The following is a 25,786-nucleotide window of genomic DNA, read 5'->3' on the forward strand; positions in this document are numbered from 1 at the left end:
TCTTGGTGATTTTGTTGAACCGGTGATGTTCTTCGTGTTATGCGGTTTTCTTGGTGGTGTAGCATATTGCGATTGATCTTGGCGTGATTTCCGGTGGTGTTGCGTATTTGGAGATTTGGTTTAAGACTATGTTATATTATGTAAATCATTGTATTGGTCCGGTGGTCGATCTTTGTATCGTGTGATGTGATTTTGTAATTGTGAATTGAGGGTTTAGCCGAACTTGTTGTCAAGGTTGATGAATTGTATAAATAGGTGATATTGTCATGTAATTTAGTTATCAAGGTTGTGTCTACATTATCAGAGAGTGGTGTATGTGTGATCAAGTGATTCATCCTTTGGCATTGTGATTGAGCAGAGTTTGGTGTTGCAAAGCAGACATTGTGCTTAACCGGAACTGTCATCAGGCGTTTGGAGATGCTATTATTGCAGTTCATTCCTTCCGAATTGTAGTCTGAATCTTGTTGTAAGTCAGTGAGACTTCCCTGAGGGTTTCAGCCTTTCGAGCCATTATCTTTTGAGCAATGAGCTCTAGGCAGTGTGCCTGAATGCATGTGCATTCCTAACAAACTTACTCTGACAGATAAATATTCCACCATCCAACATGCATTCCCCATTGTAATGTTTTCACATACTACTACAGAGTATCATCTTACTGTGGGTAGGTTCCCATAGTGGTTTTTCCCTTAACTGGGTTTTCCACGTCAAAATCTTGGTGTTGTGTGTTGTCTTATCATCTTGCTTATTTTTGTTATTGCTGCGGTTTATCAGATTTGTTTTTGTGATTAAGTTTGTAGATCAAGTGAAAACTGATTCACCCCCCCCCCCTCCCAGTTTTCCCTCAATGTTGTTGCCAACAGAGAAGTCAAGTCAAGAGGGTCACATAGGGCGAAATTTGTCTAAGTATGGGAAAACTTCCATTGCTCATGCTTTGGAGCGAACTTCCTTTGCCTTGGCATTGAAGCGAATTTCTTCCTTGCCCATTAAAGTGGAGCGATTGCACTTTTTCTAGAGGAAGGTAGTATGAGGAAGATGAGATTAAGATTGATAAACTTCCTTTGCTCCTTTGGAGGAGTGAACTTCCTAAGTTGACTGACCTTGCTCATTAGCTTGGCATAAGCAAGAGATAGAAGAGAATTTGATGGAGGAATCCTTTAGATCAAGTCTAGCTAAATATGCAGGTGTTTCCTTCATCATCCAAGTTACCCAGTCATACTTCAGTGAGAGGTGAGATAAGAGAGCAAAATTTGACTAAGTATCCAACAATTTCCATTGCTCCTCCCTGGAGCGAAATTCACTTCCTTTGCTCCAATCTTGGAGCGAATTTTGCTTCCATTGCTCCCCTTTAGGAGCAAGATCCCTCTCCAGGCCTTCCAAATCATCTAAAATTACCTCTAGCCATCATGAGGTGTCTTGGTTCGAACAATGAATGCAATCTTTGATCAACAACCTTGAAATGGGCTAAGTGTGGGGGCCATTTCCATTGCTCCCTCTCAGGAGCGAAATTCTCTTCCTTTGCCCTCACCTTGGGGTGATTTTGCTCCCTGTGCATATTTAGGGGCAATTTGATGAATTTCAACTAAAGCAACCTTGTTTTGATAATTAAAAGGATCAACCTCATCAAGTTCATCATGATTTTGACTAAGGAATAGAGGATGAGTTTGAAGGTCACTTCCATTGCTCCTCTCCACGAGCGAAAAACACTTCCATTGCTCTCCTTCGGAAGCGAATTTCCCTTCCATTGTCTTTGGTTAGGAGCAAAATCATCTCTAAGGCTTTCATAGGGGGTAACTTGATAACATTTTGTGCATGAAAGCAGGAACCTAAGGCATGAGTTGATAAGACTGATCTAGAGGAATTAGTTTGAAGGTCACTTCCATTGCTCAAGGTTCAAAGCAAAAAACATTTCCATTGCTCCTCATTTGGAGCGAAATCTTCTTCCTTTGCTCCCCCATGAGAGTGAATTTGCTTTTAGAGCCTCACATGAGCATAATTCAATACATTTGAGTTGGTGGAATGAAGGTAAATGGGTGAAAAGGAGTTAAGTTTCAAATTTGAGTTTATTTCCATTGCTCCCTGATTGGAGCGAAATTTACTTCCATTGCTCCTCAGTGGGAGCGAATTTGACTTCCTTTGCTTAAGCTTGGGAGCGAAGTTGATTTTAGAGACCCCTTAAGGTTGATTTGACACCTTCACATGTGTAGATGGCAAAATACCCAAGCATAAGTTGATGAAGGATGAATTTGAATTCATTTCCTTTGCGCCTCTCCAAGAGCAAAATTTGCTTCCATTGCTCCTCCTTAGGAGCGAATTTGACTTCCATTGCCCCATCCTACAAGCGAAGTCATCCTCAAGGCATTCGGTGAATGAGATTTAATGACTTTTGCACATGAAGACTAAAACTTAAGGTTTGAGTTGGTGGAATGGAGAAAGTGGATGAAATTTTGGCTAAGTATGAAATAATTTCCATTGCTCCCTGATAGGAGCGAAATTCCCTTCCTTTGCCTATCCTTAGGAGCAACCTCCCCTCTGAATGCACCTGTCAAACCTGCGACACATAAAATAGGAGATCATGTCAAATTGAGAGCATGTAAAGGTTATATATCATGTGTGTTTGATACCCATTTGTTTGTTTTGCAGGAGGTAAAGAAAGAAATCAAAGGGACCAGGTTGGAGGAAGATCGGAACAAGTATCCCAAGGAGGAAATTTCAACATCAAGATCAAGATACAAGGAAGATGACTTCAAGAGGAAAGAAAACTTCATCGGCAAATACAAGGGCATCAAGACGTAGATGAAAGAATCAACAGCATGAAGGGAATCACAAAGAAAGAATTTCAAAGGAATGAAGAAGTTATGACATCAAAGGTTCATTCCAAGGCATTATCAAGATTCAAAACTAAGAGGGAGTCAACATCTACACCCTACACCTTCATGGCTTTCAGCATTGAGATATTCAAGAGGATAGTTTCGAATCAAAGTTAGAAGATCATTTGGTCAACTGGAATTATATGACCTTAACTTCAATTGCTACTTGCCTCACGGATATGCATCGTCTTGATGGTGTTTATGCCATTGGTAGTGATTTGAACATCATTTTGCTCTCCTTAGAAGATCGCACTAGCTTTGTAGAGTTGTTCTTTGATGGCGAAGCAGAGCTTAGTTTAATTTCACTCAATAATTCATTGTCTCTTGCATTCTTAGGATTAGATTAAACTCCCTCAACCCTTATGTCTTTTGCCCTTTTTTATTCTCCACGCAAGTAGATAGAATCAAAGTTCCAGTAATTCAAGCATTCATGTATAATGTAAGACCCCTTGAAGAAACAACAATCACAACGACCAACTGTGCTTATCCACGCATCGTGACCCGACATTGAGGAACCTTGGAGTTGTCTCAAGTGATCCTTATGCGAATCTTCAGCATTTGAGAGACTCTGGTCAAGAGAGGATAAGATACTTTTGGGTATTTTATTTTGTGTTCGCATGTGCCTTAAAAACACATCAACATGGACGAGTTGGCAAAAAGAGCCTCAAAAGCCATTGCGAGAAGATGATTTGGCATAGGTCGATTTTTCAATTGGATGTGGCAGATCATGCACACAGCTTGGATTCTGGACATCTAGAATTGAGTACTTCCAAAAAAAAAACATCACATCTCTCACTCCTTGGCAACAGAGTTGTACTACACGTGTTCATACAAGGGAGTATTTTGTATGCGATCTTCAGAAGATAGAACTATTGCTTATAGATGATGACATCAGCACAACTTTAATTCACAATCAATAGGAAGGAACGTGGAATTTATGCAGTGAGATACGACAAATATTGAGCCTTGAAGTGGATGTATATCTCATGATGAAGACAAGTGTGGGAGGTTTATTTCAGGCAACATTGACATGCAAAAACTCATTTTGGCAAATTTCCTTAAATTGTGGATTGAGACTATTGGCAAAAACATGGACATGCCATTGCTACTATAATCATCCAAAAGACAAATGGCATTCTTAGGCGAAGTCATAGACAAGAGGTTAGTCACTATCATGGTGTTTGGGCACCCATTAGTGTAGCATACGGTGAAATCGGTTTTGGGGAAGGAATTTCTGAAATGCTTTTCACCGCTATAGGGTGAACACAGACATCACTGCAATGTTTTTGGTAAAAATGTTATATGGTGGAGTGACAAAAGGGAAAGCTAAAAAGTTGTGTCAAATTCTCTTTAAGCATAACTTTCTAGGAGCGATCGACGTCGCACTGGACAATGTGGCCCAAAAATTAACGGTTCCCCTTTCGCAGAACTATTACATGACATGTGGTGGGGACAATGAAATCAGAAAATTCCCAATTGTGAGGACTCTGGAGCCAAATGTGTTCGAGGAGCATTGGGAGGCTATGGGTCACAGCATCCTCTTCTTGCAGAGACTCTTGGGAGTAGTAGCTTGCAAAGAGGGCGGTTAAATTAGCACTTACATGAAGGAGGGTTTGGTGGTTGCTGAAGAAGAAACCCAAGATGATGCTAGTTCTTGGTCTATCTACGACTAGTGAGGAATGGTTGGAGAATGCCATGCAAGATTTATGGAGATGGCCAAAAGCCCGGCTCACCATGCGTGTGGTCTGGAGTGCCCTATGGTTGCTCGTGTCATTGCTTCTCAAAAGCCCCTTGCAAACGAAGATGAGGAAGCCAAGACTGAAGAAGATGAGTAACCTATTTGTCATTCTAGGGTTATGCTATTATAGATAGTATTGTCTATAGATATGGTAATAGTATAGTGCTTGCGTCACTGATGAGTTTACTATAGATTGCCCACATTCTGTAAATGTCAGTGGGTTTCTGGATGGCTTGCAATTTGGGGGTAGTTTTGGCTGGTTCACCCCCTATTTTGTTAGGATTTTCTGTGTCGGGTTTGTAACAAGGTAGATGTTTTCGGGCTATATAGGGTATACGTATCTTTTGGATATATGGACACAATGTTCATACTTTAACACAATTTTATTATCAATATAATAGGAGCTGGCCTTTACCAGCTACTTACTAACCAAAAAAAAGGTATAAGGGTTTTAAGTAATTGTTCCCATTATATTGATAATAAAAGTGTGTTAAAGTATGATCATTGTGTCCTCAACTGAGACAACTAACGTTTTGTTGAACCTGTTGCGTTTCAAGTGTGTTCTTTGCAAATAACAACAACAAATAGAATTTTGACAATCTTAAGCACAAAAAGCAACTAATGGTATTTGCTGAAAATCAATTTATATTCAACAACACTGATCAAACCCTCATTACATCCGTTCATCATTTATTTAATACTCAAATAAAAATAACAAGCAGCTAGAGAAGAACTGATAAATACCAGTATATTCTGTTAAAACCCTATTTTCCTATTGTTGGTCATGCACAGATTTTATGACAGCAAGCTGCAATTTATTTTAAACTGACCCAAAATACTCGCATGTTAGCCCGATGGAAAGACATTGGCAAGGCGTCCCTTCTGGCATTTGTTTCGGAATTTTTGGACTCCTCCTCAACAAAAATCATACCCTTTCAAGGAAGAAAGGTACGGCAGATCAGCAAGCTGTACATGCACAAAACCCCCATCTGTCACACACTTATTCCTGCCTCTGTTCTGACTCTGCGGCAATCAATCTTTTGCATAAAAATTAATAAACCCCTTTCCAATCTGTCCAATCTTGGTTTCTGGATAAAACCAATTGAAAGAGCAAAATCAGCTGATATTTCACAACCTCTGACAACAGCAATCCCACGTTTTCCTGTACTGATACCTCTAATCACTGCAGAAGAATCTTCTGCTGAAACCCTAGGCCAAAACTCCTCTCAGAGCTCCAAACAAAAATATCAAAACTTAGCATAATGAAAAGAAGACCTAAAATCTTCTTTAATCTTCTCCATTTAGGGTTGGTGCGATTCCCAAGAAAGGTGCGACTTGGCCTTTAATGATGTTTTAACTTTTATTATTTATTTTTGACTATTGAAGTGTCAAAAAATAAATCATCTTCCATTTAATATAAAAAACTGGCCCCATCTGATGAGAAATAGACCCTCACTTAAGTTATAACTTAAGTGACTTTTTAAAACATTAAAACATTAAAGTTCGCCATTTAATATTTAATTAAAAATAATTAAATATTAATATCTCTCTAAGTATTCATCAGAAATGCCTGTCGTTTGAACTGGAGACTGCCAAACCATAATCTGTCCTTGCCCAACCTACTGGCTATAAATAACAGGACTGCTAAAAATAGAAAGTATCTCAAACAGAGTCCTGGAGACCTCAAACAAAGACCAGACCTGGAGTGCTTGCTCTAAAGATGGTGAATCAAACTTTGACGGACCCTCTACCCAACCTCATCAGCCTACGAGGGTCAGTGATAGGCTAATCTACTCAACTGACAAATGTCAACTAGAAGGGGACATCACAAGTGCCCTATGGTTGCTCGTGTCGTTGCTTCTCAAAAGCCCCTTGCAAACGAAGATGAGGAAGCCAAGACTAAGGAAGATGAGTAACCTATTTGTCATTCTAGGGTTATGCTATTATAGATAGTATTGTCTATAGATATGGTAATAGTATAGTGCTTGCATCACTGATGGGTTTACTATAGATTGCCCACATTCTGTAAATGTCAGTGGGTTTCTGGATGGCTTCCAATTTGGGGGTAGTTTTGGCTGGTTCACCCCCTATTTTGTTAGGATTTTCTATGTCGGGTTTGTAACAAGGTAGATGTTTTCGGGCTGTATAGGGTATACGTATCTTTTGGATATATGGACACAATGATCATACTTTAACACACTTTTATTATCAATATAATGGGAGCTGGCCTTTACCAGCTACTTACTAACCAAAAAAAAGGTATAAGGGTTTTAAGTAATTGTTCCATAATTCCAAGATATCCTAAAAGGGACATTACAAGTGGTATCAAAGCATTTCATTTGTGGATATATTGCATTGTTCCTAAACGGAACATTACATAAATCAAAATGGTTTATATCATAGTATCATTAATCGAAAATGACTCGACAAACCAAAAATATAAATGAAATTCACTTACTTGGAATCTAATTGAAAAAAATACTATTTTTCCATCTGAAATGTTACAAAATAATATTTTTTGAAGGCTAGGGTAAAGGTCTGGCAGTAGTAGCCCTCAGCAAAGTCAAGGAGAAGGACCTCCCGTAGGGTCTGGAGGTGGCGCTTATCATGCCCAAATAAAGGACTTAAAGGCCACAAGGACATTCATGGCACACCCCATTTTAAGTGTGAAATAACATATATTTAAGTTGGGGGAGTTGCACCCAACCCCCTGCATCCCAAAAAACACATATGCCCAATACTAGAAGGGCACAATTCATTATGGGTTAAAAAATGTTGGAGATAAAGAATCGACATTTCATGGTTTCACAGATTCAAACTGGGCAAATGATGCTAGTACTACAGAGAACATTTCAAGGTTTTGATTCAACTTGAGGTCATGAATGATATCCTGGTTCAACAAGAAACAGGTAGTTATAGCATTAAGTTCTGCTGATGTGGAGTACATAGTAACTTCTTATGCTATTTGTGAGGCTATCCAGCTTTGCAAATGGATAGGAGAATTTACTAATCCAATGTTGAAGCCGACAATAGTTTATTGTGACAATCAAAGTTGCATTAAGCTCTCTAAAAATCCAATGTTTCGTTATCACTCCAAGCATATCGATATTCGTTATCATTTTCTCAAAGACCAAGTTTAAAGGGAGTGGTATTTCTCAATATATTCCTTCAAACGAGCAGATTGCAGACATTTTGACAAGGCCCCTACCAAAAGGAAAGTTTAATGTACTGAAAATGAAGATGGAAATAACAGAGAACACCTTCCTCACAAAGAGAAAGTATTTGATTTTTTGAGATTGCTCAGATGGTGCTATGGCGCAACAATTAAGATAAATCAAATATTAATTTAGTGAGTAATGCTGCCTGCTGGGCACTGAAAAATGTAACAATTATTATTATTTAAAACTGTTGTTGAGGAGCAAAATTTGTCTTAATTTGAGCACAGATTTTAAGGTTCTTTTCAGGCACTGCTTTGTTTTATTTTCTACTTTATTCTAGCTGGACAGTGGACAAACGACAGACATATTTTTAGAAAATTCATTAGGATGAAGACATCTAAATATAGGATAATCTGATCACCCAAGTTGGCGGCCTATTTATGACCTTGGGCACTCACTATTTAATAACAAACAGAACAGAAAACTTAGAATAATAAAATATTAAAAAATCGAGAGTTACATATAAATTAAAACAGAATTAAGAGGGGATTGTAAATGTTATGGGGGCAAACACTAATAATAATATTGTCATTATTTTGGCCCGTTCATGGGCTTTCTTGGGTGGATCCAGAAAAGAAGTTGGGGAAAGGGGAAATAAAGGTAGGAGTTGTATGGCAGAAGCCAGAGGAAGGTTGGGTGAAGGTGTACTTTGACAGGGCGTCAAGGGGTAATCCAGTGCCTCCTGGGGCTAGATTTGTTGCTCGGGATTGGAAAGGGGATATCCTGGCCATTGGGGCTAGGAGACTGGTGGACAGCATGAACAATGAAGCAGAGGTGCAGGCAGCGTTGTTGGGGGTGAGGATGGCACATAGTCTATCAATTTCTTGTTTGCATCTGGAGGGTGACTCACAAATAATTGATAAGGCCATTATGAAAGGCGTGGCGGCTTCATGGAAAATCAACAAATACATTCAATTAATTAAAAAGGAATTAGAAACTTTTCATTCTTTTCAAATCTCTCATGTACGAGAGAAGGCAACGATCTGCCCAGTGTACTTTCCAAATCGGCCACATCAATGCATGAGGTGAGCAGGGAAGGTGTGCGAGGATTACCGAGGTGTGGAGTTGGCCAATGGGTGATTCGTACATCGCCGAGCGAGTAAGACTTAATGATCATTAAATGTGGATTTGACAAGGGGTGAGGTGGTGCAATTTAAATGCAAGGGTGGGCAGCCATTTTGTATTTCCCAAGTTGAGGTGTGCAGAGGAAGCATTTGAGATAGTGATAGGGGGGATGACTAGGAGAGCAACAGCTAGCAAGCATGGAGGCAATTTTTTCACTTCATTCCATTAAACAACAACTTACCTTTTTTGGCAAGATTTTTGAAAAAAGGCTCCGGGGTTTATTCAAATTTGATGACCCCACTTTTCTACAAATTCTAGAAGTGTTGCTTGGTGAGGAGTATCTGCAATCAGAGTTTCGTTACAAAACGAACATTGACATTATCTCCAAGGTAGTCACATGGGAGCTGGTTTTTGGCTCAAAAGAGGAGGTGGTGTGGGTGGTGCAAGTGTGTGTAGGGATCATTCTTTGTGCGGGATGACCTCTACCATGGTGAGAGCGGAGGTGGGTAAAGGACTGCGGCAGCAATTTGGAGAAGGCATAATGCAGGATGGAATGGAAACGGAGTTCAAGCCCTTCATCCTTCAGAACGATGGTGCTGACCATGAGGCTCGGACGGAGGAGGCTCGTGTGGGCCGGGGGGCTTTGAAGGATTACATCTGTGAGAGGGTAGTGTAGCTACATTTGGCGCGAGAGGCAAAGAAGAAGGGTGCAGAGCAGTTAACAAAGTTTGCCCCTGAAGATTTTTGGGTCAATGATCCAGGTAAAAAGAAGAAAAAGCTGTAACTTTGTTTTAGTTTCTATTTTGAATTGTGGTGGTTGGTCGTTGGGTCTGTTTTTTGGTTTAAATTTGATGCAATGTAACTGTGGCAGTCGACCACATTTTAGGATTGGCTGGTTAGTAGTCTATAGGTGTGGTTAGTGGTATGGTGGCTTGGGGGGTTCAGGTGGTATAGAAGTTAGTAGTTTTTTTTTTCATGCTCAGAGACTGATGCAGGGATTAATCCCTGATTTTGATATGCTTTATGTTTTAAATTACTTTTATATTAATAAAACATACTAAAAATTACAGATCAAAAAAAAATATTGTCATTCTTTTTATTTATTTTCGTCTCTGACATAACAAAAGTTGTCAGCACAATGACCGTAGGACAAAATGGCCAGATCCTTCACTTCTGAGTGCTGCATGTGATCAGGAATCAGTGCAATGAAATGAACCAAGGGATTTTCCTTAAAATCACGTGTAAGAGTAGCCAGGTAAGGTTGATGGGGCTTTTTTATTCTTTTTAAATTTGTCTATTTTAAAAAAGACTACTTTAAGGGCCGGTTCCCAGTATACTCACCTGGGTACGACCAGGATATGGCTCCAACGACCCCAGCAACAACAGTGTATCCCCCCAATATAAGAGGAACCAAGTCAGATTGATACTTTTTTTCTTTCTAAAACTGTCTTTAAAAAAAAATATCTGCTTTTTTAACGGCCAGTGCCCTGTGTGTCTGCCACAAGTAACACCACCTTAAGGTCTTCCAGGCCAGCACCTCGGGGAAGCAGTCTGTAAACACTTTCAGACCAGGTAAGGTGGCTAGGTCAGGTATACCCAAAAGCATAGAATTTGACTATACATGTTAACAAATCCTGATACAGGATAGTCTATGAAGGAAGACAAGAAAAACTGGGAAGGGAACCAATACTTGGAGATGAATTAAGAAGAATCACTGAATCTGGCATGCCAAATGAAACTGCCAACGTTCATTTGTTTGGCACCCCAGACTCAATGCTGGGGTTTTTCAGTAGTATATGTTCAACTGATGTTTTCAGCAAAACCAACTTTTGACAAACTAGACTTCCTAATGTAAGCTCTACACACTACTCCAAAAAACAAAGTGATAGCATTAATTTACAACTGTGTCAGGATTGATATTCCCTTTCAAAACCAAAATAAGAACCTTAACCTTTAAAACAGCTTCAGATTTCATATTAAAACTAGTAAATTCTAGCACGAAAACAGTTCTCACCAAAAAAAATTCCATATAACTTTTATCGTAATTTGTGTGAGTGCAAAAGATAACTTCGAATCTAACCAACTTATTCAGTTCAATGTCCCTACCTTATACAGAAGATGGACAGCCTTTCAATTCTTTCTGCTTCCTAGAGAACCTTCAAAATTCAAATTTTCACAGAGCCCCTCACTTAAGCTAATAAAATTCACACCGCAACTTCACTGGCTTCTACTTTGGGTAGCTTTTTAATAAAAAACAAATTTTGAAAACGTTTCAAATGAAGGAAATTCCTCAGAGCATAGTCCGCTCTTTAACCAGCAAAAACCTGTCATAAACTCCACAAATAACAAAAAAATGTATAGGACTTTCTACAAACATGCGTTTAAAATGCCATCGCACCCTACATTCAAAACAAGACAATAAAACATCAAACAAAAGTCAACAAACCTGTCCAAAAGCTCAAGCCGGCACCTAAACTAATGTAACCTCAAATTAAATCGAAACCTAACAATATTATCCATAAATAACAAATGCCACCATTATCATTTTCATTTTCCCTGCCCAATAAAATGAAAGAACAACATAAAAATTAATAAGTTTGAAAACTTACACTAGCGGGAATTAAAAATTTCCCCCCTTTCGATTTCTTTGGGCGCTTAAAAATTTCCCCGTTTGCACTCATCACAGTGATTAGGGGCGGCCGTAAGTAGGTGTGAGTCCCACGTTCAATGATGCAATGCCAATGCCATTTTGTATGCTAATTTTTATGTGGACATACCATTTCATATGCGAATTTTACGATACCATTTCATATGTGACATTTTGTGGGAGGATAGCCGTGGAAAAATATATTAATTTAAACAAAAGATACATGTGCACGAGGTTCCTCTTATATGTTATTATTGTAGTTGCATTTGACTCTAATGATATCTATTTGTTTATGGTTGAGACTGAGGGGAGAGTGGAAGATAGAGGGAGATAGGTAGACAAAGAGGAAGAGATATAGATGGTGAGACAGAGTAATAGACGAGTAGAGATATAAGAAGATACAGAAGGGGAGAGGAACGGAGAGAGACAAAGAGATAAACACATATACAAATAAATAGAAATTAAAGATATACAAATAGATATAGAGAGAGGGAGAGAAGGATAAGGGAAGCTAGAGATGTGGCAAGATAAAGAGAGAGAAGATTCTACAGTCAAATTTTGTTAGTGTTACTATCCTCTCACTAAACATAGCAGACTACATTCACTGTACTTTGTGGAAAATTATCATATGGCAATTATTAATTGTTGGTTGTTATTTGCAAGGAAAATTATTTGTTTAGTATGATGAGCTTTAAATAATCACCTTGTCAAGCAGGTATTAGCTTAATCATTTACAATAATAAACGACACTCCTTCTCATCCAAAGGACAAGTGAAATGATAACGTATTCAGACATGTAAGGCTATTCCATGTAATGTATAATAATAAATATGACTTAACTATATATTTTTAATAAATTGTAAATATATCTAACTAAATAATATAAATAAATAAATGAACTTTTAAACATTATATGTAAATAATTATATTATATTTAATAAATTATGTATGTATTCAAATAATGAACATAATTAAATACTAAAAATATAAAATGTTTCATATTTAATTAACATTGTATATAAAATAATTAACAAAGTTGACTCTTCCAAGGAAGCTTTGAAGTCCTTTCTTGTGACGTGGAAGTGGAAGAGACACAATGGCTTCCACCCTCTTTGGGTCTATGGCCAGACCATCCTTGGATACAATGTGTCCAAGTAGTTTGCCCTTATCAGTGGCAAATACACACTTGTTGGGGTTCCAGGACACACCATATTCTCTGCACCTTTTGAAAACTTGCTCAAGATGAGCAAAATGGTCTATAGCATGCTTGGAGTATACAGTAATATCATCAAGATATACTAGTACAAATTATGCTAATATTCCCTTAAAAGCAATATCCATGGCCCTTTGAAAAGTTGCACCTGCATTTGTTAGTCCAAAAGGCATCTTACAATAGGCATAGGTGCCCCATTTAGTAGTGAATGCAGTCTTGTATTGGTCAGATTCTTGGACTAAGATTTGGTTATAACCTGAATATCCATCCAAGATTGAAAATCTTTCAGAGCCACTAACTTTGGTTAAAATTTGTTACATGGAAGGGAGGGGATAATGGTCCTTAAGGGAGGCTCTGTTGAGATCCCTAAAGTCTACACACAATCTGATTTTCCCATTTTTCTTCCTAACTGGAACAAGATTAGCTACCCAAGAAGAATGCTTAATTGGAAAAATAATGCTAGACTCTGTAAGCTTGGATAGCTCCTTCCTCATCAAAGGTTCAATTTTGGGGTTTATAGGCCTTTGCTTTTGTCTGACTGGTTTAGCATTAGGATCTAACTCTATGGTATGTTGAGCTAAACTAGGATCAAAACCTTTTAGATCCTCATAGGTAAAAGCAAAAATATCATTATACTTTTGACAGAGATTAACAAAAGTACTTTGATCTGATCGGGAACATACCTTTCCCAAATTGAGAGTGTTTCCTTCTGCCATGGCTATTGATTTGTAGTCTCCTTTCTTGGCAGCCAGGTTCATTGCTCTTCCTTTCATTTGATCATCATGGTCGAAGATCCCCTCCAAGGTGATCAACCCCTTGGGCAACTTGTTAGAACTGAGTTGCATGGTTTGATCTCCGTATTGGTCATGTAGCATGCCCTGCTTCCTAGGGAGAACTCTGCTTCATCCTTGGTGCAGGAGCACAAATGCAAAAGTTGTTTGTTTTTTAATGTTTTTGATTTTGGGATGTTTTAATCCTTTTTGTGTGTTTGTAATAGGGCCAATAGGCCATAAATGTTTGCTCATGAGTTGTAATTGCCGTAAGAGACCTTTGTCATAGCCATGTAGGCATACAGGCTCTTATGAGTGCCAGGTAGAGCAAGTTAATGAAATTGTGAATTTTGGCTTGGAATAGGTTGTTTGAGGTGTTTTAATATTTCCTAGGTTGTTTTGGGTTATTTTGAGGTGATCAAATGTGGTTTGGAGCAAAGTTGCTCAACCTAGCAAAAATTGTCAAAGTTGCTCATAACAAATTTGCAATTGTTCAACTCTTGAAAGAAACCAACATGCAAGGTTGGTTGAGTAAGTTGTAACCATCCCCAATGCTGGTTCCACACATTTCTTGAGTTTTTTCACATTTTTTGCTGCTCTAAGCTGTGTGTACAGCCTGTACGGATTGTTAGACACAATTCAGGGGCATGGAAATGTATATATGTGTTTTACCTTTCATTTTATTCAAGTCTAAGGTTCTAAAGTTGTATAGTTTGAAAGTTATTGCGTTTTTTGTGCAGGTGGCTGGAAAATCCCTACAAACTAGGGTTTTGAGCAAAAATGTCTTTTTCCTAACATTCCACAGTTGAAACTTGTTGAAACTTGTTGGAATGTTAGGAGAACCTGTAAATATTATTTTTATTTTTGTTTTAGTTCAGGGGAGGCCATACTTTGGTCATGACATCAAACCCTAGCTTGGCTTGTGAGCTTGGCAAGCATAGGGAAAAGGTTGAAATTGTGCCCTAGATGATAAAGGGTGATGCACAGAGGTAGAAGAAGGGTGGAGAAGGGTGGATTATGTGTGTGCAGACCTCAAACAATCAAAACTCTCCTTGTTTAATCATTTTAAAGTGGTTTAAAGTTTCTGCTCCAAGTTTGGGTGTTGAAAGAGCAAACTAGGCCTCCTTAGCTCTATAAGGGTTAGATACCCAAGGTTCAAAACCCAGATGCAATTTTTAGATATTGTATAAAAGTTCCAAAAGGGTATCTGAAAATCAAATTTTCTCCTATTTTTGTTGGGAAAAATCTTGAAAAGTTTCAGTTTTACCATTTTGAAAAGGCTACAAGGAATAGGCCTAATTTTAAGCCTAAATACCACCAGTCTTGAAATCGGTGAGGAGAAGATGTATTGAAAAGTGTGTAAGGGTGTATTAGGGGTATGAGACCACCATTAAAATGTTAGGTTGTGTAAAGGAATCAAAGATCCTAGGTGGAGTGTTTGTGCTCACGGTGTGAGTGAGTAGATTGAACTTACTCAAGGTGTGACCAAGAGAGTTTGGAACTCTCTTCAAGAATTAGAAATTGCCACAGTCCAAGGACCTTAGGATAGGTTCAGGGGGGAGTTATAGCAGACCCTAGGAGGGTGAGATAGCATTTAGCCATTGGATAGTTTAATAGAAGCCTTGAGTAGAAGCCAGTTGGCACCGGTTGGGGAAGTGAGTACATTCACTCTACATCAATCCTGTAGGAATCTCACAATCTGCTAATCAGGATCAAAGACCTGCCAATTCACTTGGTTATCAAGCACTTCAGGTCTCACCACCAATCTAATATGTTGTTCTTTCTTTGCTGCAACATGAGATGGAATGTCATGTTGGGCACCTACTGTTGCCAGTCCATTAGCATGATTATTTTGATTTCTATGGACACTGGAAATATTGAAGGCCTCAAATCCCTCAATTAGGTCCCATGCTCTATGCTTGTAGGACTTGAGAAGGTTTCTCTTGGTGATATTCTGAGCTCTGACCTGATTTACAACCAACTCACTATCTCCATGCACCTTAGATTTGATCCCTCTGCTCTGTGTTGTTTGGAGACCCAAAATCAAAGCTTCATATTCAGCCACATTGTTAGTGCAACTAAACTGAAATTTGAAAGAAAATAAATATTTCTCCCCTTTGGGAGATATCAGCAATACACCGACCCCTGCACCATTTTTGTTCCTTGAACCATCAAAGAACATGTCCCGTGTCCCCTACATATCATTTCCTTCCTTTGAAAGATTGGGGATGGGGGTGTCTTCTTCATGTGTACAATATGTACCCATGCCGGTATCATTGACCTCATTAATGGGATCAAACTGAAATGCATTTGCCCACTCATCGAGTAGGCAATCAGGAACTTCATCCAACTAAGTTGTAGGCTCTCTTACTAAAATTTCATCTTTCTCCTCATGGAGAGTACAATTCATGTTGATAGGACTTGGGGTATATGGCTCTATATGATCATTGGCAACAGGTTCAACCCTAATGGTTACTTTGGTACCATATATTGTCCTAAACAACATGTGTGACCAATTAGAAGATAGGTAGCTACCTATCTTGGCAGTGAATTCCCCAGATAAACAAATGGCAAAATAAGCAGGGAGGTCAATCACTGAGATGTCTTGCAACACACTACAACCCGGGCAGGCATGCAAGGTTAGATTTAAGTCTTTAATGACTCCCACGGTCTGAATTGATGTATCATCAAGCTGCACCACCCCTCTTGTTATAGGTTCATACTTGATACCTAGGCGGTCAACTATATCCTTAGGCGTGATTGAACAGCTAGCCCCACTATCTATCATGCAATTATGAACAATTTTATCTCCTATGATTAATGACAAATAAAAGGGAGGAGGCTTACTGATTTTCTTTGAATTCTCTACCTCCAAAGGTTGCACCAAGCTTGTGGAAGTTGAAGAACTGTAACTTTGACTGGTACTTTTTGCAGCCTCCATCCCCTTTAGGGCTTCCTAAAGTAGGTCCCTTTGAGATGGAATAGCAAGAGAATCCCACATAGATACATTAAGGCTGACCCTCTTCATATGTTCAACAATATTGAAGGAAATGACAACCTTAACAGGGACCTTTGCCACATCAAGGTCCAATTTTGATATTATAGGAGACCTAGTTGGCTCTCCTTGCATGACCTTTTGAGTCAAGTCTCGCTCTTTGTTTGGAGAAATCACCTTATCAGGGGGATTTGGCATTGAAGATTGTGGGACGGGTTGTGAAGCTTGAGCTACAGATGGAGTCTAAACCATTGTTGCAGAATTAGTACTAGGATCTATGGCCCTCCTTTTTGATCTTGTGTTGTTGGCCACGTTGTCCCCACTTGTCTTATTGATTCCACAAAAATCGACCTCTTACCAATTCATAAAAGTTGTATATCCTTGTGTATGACTAGGAGAGTCAACAAATTGTTGTTGCCCTGATGTTGTTGGCTCCTCTTGTGCTACTAGGGCCTGAGAAAACTCACCATTCTGACACAAGGCTGGAACACACCAATCTTGCTCCTGAGCAAGGTTGTTCTAATCTGACACTAATTCTTTTGAAGTGCTTTCAGTTGTGGGATTCAAACTATTCAAGGCCCTAGCATTGCTCCATTGGTTTTGCCCTTGAAAATTTGATCTTTGTTGCTGATAATTTTGGTTTTGGGGCTGATAAGGCCTATTGTTAGCCCGCGACAACTATCTCTTGACTGAGACCAAATCATTCCCAAACCCTTGCATCTGTTGGCTAATATTTTGCACTAAAACCTTGATCTCCTGAATCTCATAAGGTGGAGGAGGTGCATGTGTAAGTATTTGACTTGCAGGTGCCATTGGTATTGGTGCTAAAACAGGTTTTTGGGAAGGAGCCTCTGAAAATAAAGGCATTAAAGGCCTTGGAGCTAACTTTCTTGCTTGTATTAAGAAATTTTTTGCCCTTATGGCAATCTCATAAGCTAAAGGGAGATAATTTCCTCCCATGGATTCAACCATAGATATGTTGGAATCTAAGAACACTGAGAGGGGCGGGGGGGTGAACCAGTGTTCTACAGGAATGTTCACTTTTAACCTTATTATAACATGCATTCACCAATCGGTAAGCCGGTAAATATAAAATCGAAAGAAGTAAAGCATCAATAAACCAATCACACAAATGAATACCATAACACGAAGAATTATATGTGGAAAACCTCAAAGAAGAAAAACCACGGTGGGATTCGTGACCCACAATATCAATCCACTGGCCATATGAAAATATATTACATAATATGGGGGCCTGCACATGCAGGAAGGCTTACAACCTAGAGCACATTGCTCAACACAAAGGAGTCTCACTAACTACAATCACTTTGAATAATAAAACATAAGACTAAACTCATTTAATGCATCTGCTATGCCTGATTGAGTTCTAATTCAAGCTCTGACTGTTTCGATTCTAAAACCCTAAACCCTTACCGAAATAACCTTCGCATTACAACATCCTCGATTACAATCATTTCCATCATATCCTTAATATTACAAAATTATCTAATCAACTGACCTATATACCCTTATAATCCTTCATGACTCATGTTGGCTTACATAAATATTACAAAATGATTATACATGTCGGCTTATTACATATATACATAAATATCAAAATAAATTGTCAATTATCGGATCTACCAATGATGTTGCCCTCCTATGTCGGTACCCTACTTGTAAGTCATGTCAACCTTCAATGCCAGTACCCATAGAATCCTTCCTACCAATGAAGATACCTGTTGGTGTCAATGAAGAACCAAATCAAAGAATGAAGCCGGAACATGTTGCCATCAATGACAACATATGAAACCAATCAAATGAGTGTCAATTGCCAACAATCTCCCCCTTTGGCATTTATGGCAACGCTTATGTGAAAAATGATAATGGTTTCCATCTACCGATTTCACCTTGAGACTACTCCCCCTCAGCTGAATATTCATCTGTGATCATGATCTGTACAAAATACTCCATATCTCCTTATGTCAAGAATATATTTTTCACCTATACCTCCCCCTTTGACATCAATGCCAAAAAAAATACCAAAAACTAGGACGAAGAATAAAATATTGTACAAAGAATGTGTCCCAAAACACCTTACCGAAGCTGAATATACTTGAAAATTTCTAGATAGGCTTTCTCCAAAAGCTCTAGATAAGTGTCCCAACCGGACTTGAATGTGTCAGAAACTGATACAAGTCCATTAAGCATGTGAGCATGGGACTCTTTCTCTTTAAGCTTTGTCGGTGTGGGCTTACCAACCATATCAATGCATTCCTTCTTATGTACACTCAAGGAGTCCAACCAGGGACTCACCAATCCTCTGAGCCCTTTAGCTCTCCTAATAATCTTGTCTTTATCCCTTTCAAGAGCTCAAATTTGAGCTTCTAATACCAAAATTTTTCCATCAATAGATATAGTCAAAGAGTTGGAACCATCAAAAGAATTGACTATACCTACAATTTTTTCCTGTGAATCCTTAATCCCTTTATCTATATCTACAGTAAGTAATTTGGTGTTACAACATACTCTATATATATTAGTACATTGCCTTAAAGAATTACCAATTAACTTTAGTTTGTCAGAAATCTCTTTCTTCTCTGATTCAATCATCTGATAAAAAGTAGCTTTCTTGGCTTGTGTGAATCTCTCCAATGCCTATCGATTAGATATCTGTTGCAATGATTGAAAATCCTTAGAAATGTACTCAGTAATTATTTTGAGCTTGTCGGATGGACTTGCTTCTTTGTCAAAATGGCACTCTGGGACAAGTTTGTGCAAAATTGGGATTGATTGATCAATAATTCCTTTGTTCACTAATCATTCCTTCATCATCTTCTGAACAACCATCATCATGAGATCAATAGAACTCATCTCAGTTATGCTCTTTTGTTCTACCAATGAGGTGTCAATTGACAATAATGATGTGCTCACTATTGGTTCCCTGTCAGATTCCTCTCCCTTCTCCTCTGATGACTAATTAACTTTAATAACTTCCTCTTTTGCACTGGTGGCTTCGCCACTTGGTGCAGTATCAGTTACTGCCAGTTCCACATGAATTGTATCCTTAACATGTACATTCTAATCCAGATAAATATTGTCCTCAACATTTGTAACTTGTACACTCTGTGAATCTATTGGTATCTCCTATGTGTCATGTACATTAGATTCTATCAGGGACGCTACATCCAATGCCTTAGTATCTTTCAAAATTGTAGGTGGGGTACCTACTATACCTTTGCCTTTCCCTTCAATTGGGATGTTAGTAGTGTCTGTTTTAGCTTTCGATGAAGTGTAGAAACAAGGGTTGTCAATAAAGAACTGAACCCATGCCTTATGGGTTTCACTATTTATTTCATTAACCCTACTTGACATAAGACTAACTATCGTGTGCTTGCTTCAAAAAATTGTTCTGTTTGCAACTTATGTGTCATATCCAACTCATTTGGAGTAATTGATCCACAAGTAGTTAATAACTCTTGATTTTTTATGCGCTTATCCTCCTCCATAGCTGATAATCTCCTAGCATCTAGGTTGTCATATAGTTGTGCCAGTATTTGCTTCTCAATTTCTAACAAGGCTATCTTAAATATATCTAGATATAACAAAACTGCTTCTTCAATTTCTCCCTACTCATCATCATCTAAGTGTTCATAATAGAATTGCACATTGTTCAACATACCATCCTTAGTGATTTCATCTATCAATTTTGCACGAGCCTTGGGTGGAATAATAGCTACATTACTGGATACAATAGCAAGGTTTGTGTCATCCATCTTCTTTCTTCTGCCCGTACCGGATGGTGTAGAAGATGTATGATATGTTTCCTTTGGAGCTCTTTTCTTTTCAGGTTTGCTTGTTGGTACCTTGATTGTGACCTTCCTTATTGATTTCTTCCTTGCTTCCTCCTTAGACTCCTCACCTTTCTTCCTCAATACCCTCTTGAATGCTAAGGGTGTGTTATCTTCAGTTCCAAAGTCTGATGGAATAGGCTCAATGAAGATTTCAGGCTCTTTCCTCTTCTTTCCTTTTGCTGGAACAACATCCATTAAGGCCTTGATGTCTTGAGATACTTGTTCAACAAATTTTCTGGCCTTGCCTTGTTGTTTCTCCCTCTTCTTTCGATTGAATTCAGTTTGAACCTCTTGCTTCTTTTGTTTTGCAGTACCAAAGGAATTTTCAGTCTCATCAATAGGAGCATCAATCAACATCTTAGCATAATAATCCAGAATCTTAGCATTAACCTAATATCGCATCTCCTCTATCCATATATTTCAAGGTTTAACTACTTCCATTAAGGTTTCATCCTTTTAAACCATAAAGCGGATCCCGCTTGAGTATTTCTCAACAATTTATTTAGGAACCCTCTCTCTGGATTTCATTGCCTTATGAAATGCCTTGAAATAACCCAAAACCTTATCATCTCACTAACTACCCAAACTAGCAATAGATTGTTTCATTTGTCTACCTACCAGGATATCAAATGCCCATTGTCTCTTCCCAAAATTGGGAGTTTCATTAAGGAAAAATAGCATCAAGAAGACAATAAGATTCCCATACTGGAATATCCCCTTTTTCTCTCCTTTAATCTTCCCAAGGTTAATTAACAACTCATCTAACATCCATCCACAAAGATCCATCTTCTCATTTTCCCTCATAATCTTATGTGTGACATATATGCAGGAGCTAGAAATAGATTTGAGACGATTGGATTGAGTTACCTTATACCCAATGATCATGCTGCCAAATCTGTTGTCTCTATTAGTGATGGTGTTGACCCTCATTGATCTTCAGTCCGAACTTGCGCTGGTGAGTTTGTTAACTTGATCATTTGAAATCTTTTTCTCCGGATGCTAACCAATCTGCAACAAACCAGTGATAGCCCTAATGGCCTCCTTCGTGATCTTGTAAGGTTTTTCCAACCAAATGAACTCTGCTCAAGATATATCTGATGATCTCATCTTCAAATTCAGGGATATCAAGAATGCCATTAAACCCTAGATCCTCAATGTGCTTATACTCGGGCTTGATTTTTCTAGAGTCTCCCATCAACTCACTCATATACATGCTCTTGATGTCACTGGTACCCAGATCCTCAATGTGGCAGTGAATGTATGCTCTGACATCTTCCACATAAACAACTCCTTCTAGAACACAGGAAAATGCAACAACCAAATCATCCAAGGTGGCAATATGCAGACATTGCTTGAAAATTGGCATGGGATGATCCTTAACCTCGACAATAGTAGGATTTTCAATGAAAGTAGGTGCAGAGGATGATCCTGTTTCCATGATGAAAGATGATTTCGATAAGTACCCGAGAAACGATTGTCAGTGAAACCCTAGAGAACTCTTTCGATCGTTGGTGGAATCGCTGAAGAAGATATCTGATCACACTGAATCGCCTTAGACTCGCTTTTTATCACTCTTAATCTCCCTGAATGCAAGGTCATAAAAAGTGAAGTGGATTCAACCTTTTAACCTCCAAGAAACCCTAATTCATCATTAATATGAATGACTTCTGGTGGAACATAGCGGATCTTAGTCGAACATCTCCATACCAGATAAACATTTTCCAATGTCTGGAACATCTTCTAGAACCTCTTCCTGGGGCTTAAGCAATATTTTCATGAATTTTGTCTAACCTTAAGGCATTTGCCTCAGTTAGCGGATGAGCTTCCTGCCGGTGCAGGAGCAACCTCCTCTGTCGATTGAGTAACTAGAGCACTTCCATCTGCTGATTGATCATCTAACTTCCTGATCCATTTCTTGATATGATCTTGTTGGATTTCATTGACCTTTTCTTTCCCTTTATCATTTGATCCATCATTGCTAACCGATGGATTTTTGCTTCTACAGAACTTAGCTATGTGTCCAATCTTGTTGCATGCATAACATGTAACATTGTTCTTTTGAATTACTTTGCTATAACCGACATAATTGCTTGACCTACACTGATTAGCTATATGTCCAAATTTTCCACATGCATGATATTTAACATTCATTTTGCAATCTTCTATCTTATGACCATACTTATTGTATTTAGAACATTGACTGGGAGGAGAATTATAGTTTTGATTTGCTCTATTTCCACGTTACCTAGCCATGTGACCAAATTTATTACAAATAAAGCATCTACCATTAAATTTGTAAGCATTAAGTTTCCTCATCGGTGTCTTCTGGTTTTGATCTTCATTTGAAGTACTGGAGCTTTGACCTTGTTCAAATCCAAGTCCACTGGAATCTCCATTCTGTCTTTGGATTTTAAATAATTCATCAAGTTGTGTGGAACTAACCTTGAATTTGTCCTTGTACTCACTTGCAATAGTTAGATCATCTCTTAGAATTATCATTTGTCTTTCAAGTTCTTTTTCATTGCTTTGGGATTGCACTAATTCTATTCTCAACATATCATTTTCATGAGCCAATTGGATGCATTCTTCAGATCTATCTTACAAAGATCTCCCAAGGTTTTCTTCATTCATCTCTTGGTCTTCAACCTCCTTTGACATCCTCATAGTTAGGCTTGCATTTCATTCTTCATGACCATATTCTCTTGACTCGGCTTCAAACATTTTTCATTAAGGGCATCTTTCTCTTCATTATCTCGATTTTGCAGAAGTTCCTTCCTCCTAGATTGAACAAATGATAGCCTCTCTTGTAAGATAAGAATGAATTCCTTGGCACAATTCAATTCATCTTGTAACTTCAGGTTCTTCATCCTTTCAACATCATAATCTTCAAGTTCTACCTCAAGTTGCTTCTCCATACTCATATCCATGGATTCCTGATTCAACATCTCCCTCAAGTTGTTAGACTTCCTCAATTGTTGGAATCCAAGAACACTGATGGGGGGGGAGGGTGAATTAGTGTGTTCACTTTTAACCTTATTATAACATGCATTCACCAACCGGTAAACCGATACATATCAAATTGAAAGAAGTAAAGCAATCAATAAGTCAATCACACAAATGAATACCATAACATAGAGAATTATACGTGGAAAACCTCAAAGAGGAAAAACCACGGTGGGATTTGTGACCCACAATATCAATCCATTGGCCATATGAAAATATATTACATAATATGGGGGCTTGCACATGCAAGAAGGCTTATAGCCTAGAGCACACTGCTCAACACAAAGGAGTCTCACTCACTACAGTCACTATGAATAATAAAACATAAGATTGAACTCATTTAATGCATCTGCTATTCCCGATTGAGTTCCGGTTCAAGCTCTGACAGTTCTGGTTCTAAAACCCTAAACCCTTACCAAAACAACCTTCGCATTACGACATCCTCAATTACAATCATTTCCATCATAGCCTTAATATTACAAAATGATCTAATCAACTGTCCTATATACCCTTGCAATCCTTCACAACTCATGTTGGCTGACATAAATATTACAAAATGATTATACATGTCGGCTTATTACATATATACATAAATATCAAAATGAATTGTCGATTGTCGGATCTCCCAATGATGTCGGCCTCCTATGTCAGTACCCTGCTTGTAAGTCATGTCGGCCTTCAATGCCGATACCCATAGAATCCTTCCTACTGGTGAAGATACCTGTTGGTGCCGATGAAGAACCAAACCAAAGAATGAAGCCAAAACATATTGCCATCAATGACAACATATGAAACCAATCAAATGAGTTTCAATTGCCAACAAGTTGCAATATCATTATTCAAAGCCTTACGATAATATAGAAAAGCATGGTTCGATGAGGGGTTCACCAATGATGGGATCCTATCCCATGTTTTTTGAAATCTATAATTGAAATCACCCATAAACCTGTGGGGTGCTCTTTTAATTGTGGTCAGCTACCCCATAAGTGACAGATGGTCACTTTTGTCTTCAAAATGTTTGTGTAGCTTTTCTCCTAGCTCATCCCAATTGCCAATGGAGTTAGGAGCTATCCCTCTATACCATTGGAGGGCTTTTCCCTTGAAAGAGGAGGCAAGAATTGTCACTGCAACATTGTCTTAAGTGACATCAAACACTGTATAGATACTCTCCACATCTTGGATATGTTCTTCAGGGAGGTAGATGTTTCTCCAGTAAAAAATGGTATAGCCTTTAAGGTTGCTACTGGAATATCATTCTTTTGGGCCAGGATTAAGGGATTGCCACCATTGAAGGTGACAAAGGTATGTGCTCTTGGCACTACCATAGCAAATAGGGGTATGTTGATATGGATGGTAGCGTCTCTAGACTGTGAAATTTTGATAAAAGGAGGGGTAGACTAAGACCTCAAGGGTGTAGGTGATTCTCCTTAAGTTCACCTTGTAGGTGACAATGAAAACCTACCTCTAGTTCTTCTAGACTTTGAATATGAAAGCTCAGGGTATTGGAAATTACCTCCAAAAGATGCTCTAGTTTGAATCCTTGGCATGTAAGTGACAGCTAGTCCTCACCAAGAGTCTGAAAAATTTGTCCTTAGAGTCGCCAAGTGCTTGATTGATTGCCTCCAAAGGCTAAATTGCTCAGGAAAAGCACTGAATCCTCAGCAAGTATGTTGAAATTGTGTCCCACCTGGCGTGCCAAAATACTGTTGTTACAAAAGTTTGCACCCTTGATGACCTAAGAAACCTTGGTCATCAACCTTGAAAAACATGGAATGACCCAAGTGACAGTAAGTTGTTGTTGAATCGATGGTAAGGCATAAATCGCCTGCTCTGCAAGTTTCAAATTTCAAACTCATGTCGTTCATGGTGGACTCTGCTAGTGGGGATCATCCCCCACTGCCTATGGACCCTGCTTTGGACTCTGTGATGCTAACAATGTCTGTCACATCCCCTCCTGGTCCCACGGTGGATTCTCCTTCCGGTTCGGTTGTGATTCAGCTTGACGGTTCTACTTCGGAGAGCTCTCTGGTCACACCTGTGGTTTATGATCCTACACCCGATGTGTCGGTTGTTCATGATAAACAAAATATCACTGAACCTCCTATTGATAACATGAATCTCAAAGTCTCGAAAGACATGTTGGTCAGAAACACTAAGAGTGTGGACCCCAACATTGTCCCCGTCTACTCGCAAACTGAGGAGGGAATGTCTTTAGAGCTCCCTGACATTTTCTTGACTGCATTTTGCACAACATGGCTAATACTCTGGTGGGAAAACTCTTCTCCCTGCACCCCACAGTGGAGATGGTTAGAAAATGTGTCAAGGACAAATGGAAATTGAAAGGGAGTGTATCTATTAGCGCCTTGCCAGGAGCCCTCTTCCTCTTCAAATTCACTGATGAGGAGGATGTTGCTCC

General features: G+C 38.7%; 1 protein-coding gene across 6 annotated transcripts in view; it reads right to left on the minus strand.

Annotated features, from left to right (window-relative positions):
• The window catches only part of LOC131079437 (probable phosphopantothenoylcysteine decarboxylase), a 41,289-nt gene extending 29,623 nt beyond the window's left edge, over positions 1 to 11,666 (minus strand). The window contains exons 1-2 of one of the 6 annotated variants that reach the window (XM_058017389.2): positions 11,498 to 11,666; positions 10,995 to 11,287 (exon numbers count right to left, since the gene is read on the minus strand). The gene's annotated coding sequence lies outside the window, so the exon portion shown is untranslated. Of the gene's footprint in view, positions 1 to 10,994; positions 11,288 to 11,334; positions 11,445 to 11,497 lie in introns of those variants that run through there. The other 5 variants (XM_058017386.2, XM_058017385.2, XM_058017390.2 and 2 more) reach the window with 5 other exon arrangements.
• Positions 11,667 to 25,786: the final 14,120 nt, after the last annotated feature.

This window comes from Cryptomeria japonica, chromosome 8 (genome assembly GCF_030272615.1).
Source record: "Cryptomeria japonica chromosome 8, Sugi_1.0, whole genome shotgun sequence".
NCBI classification, from domain to species: Eukaryota; Viridiplantae; Streptophyta; class Pinopsida; order Cupressales; family Cupressaceae; genus Cryptomeria; species Cryptomeria japonica.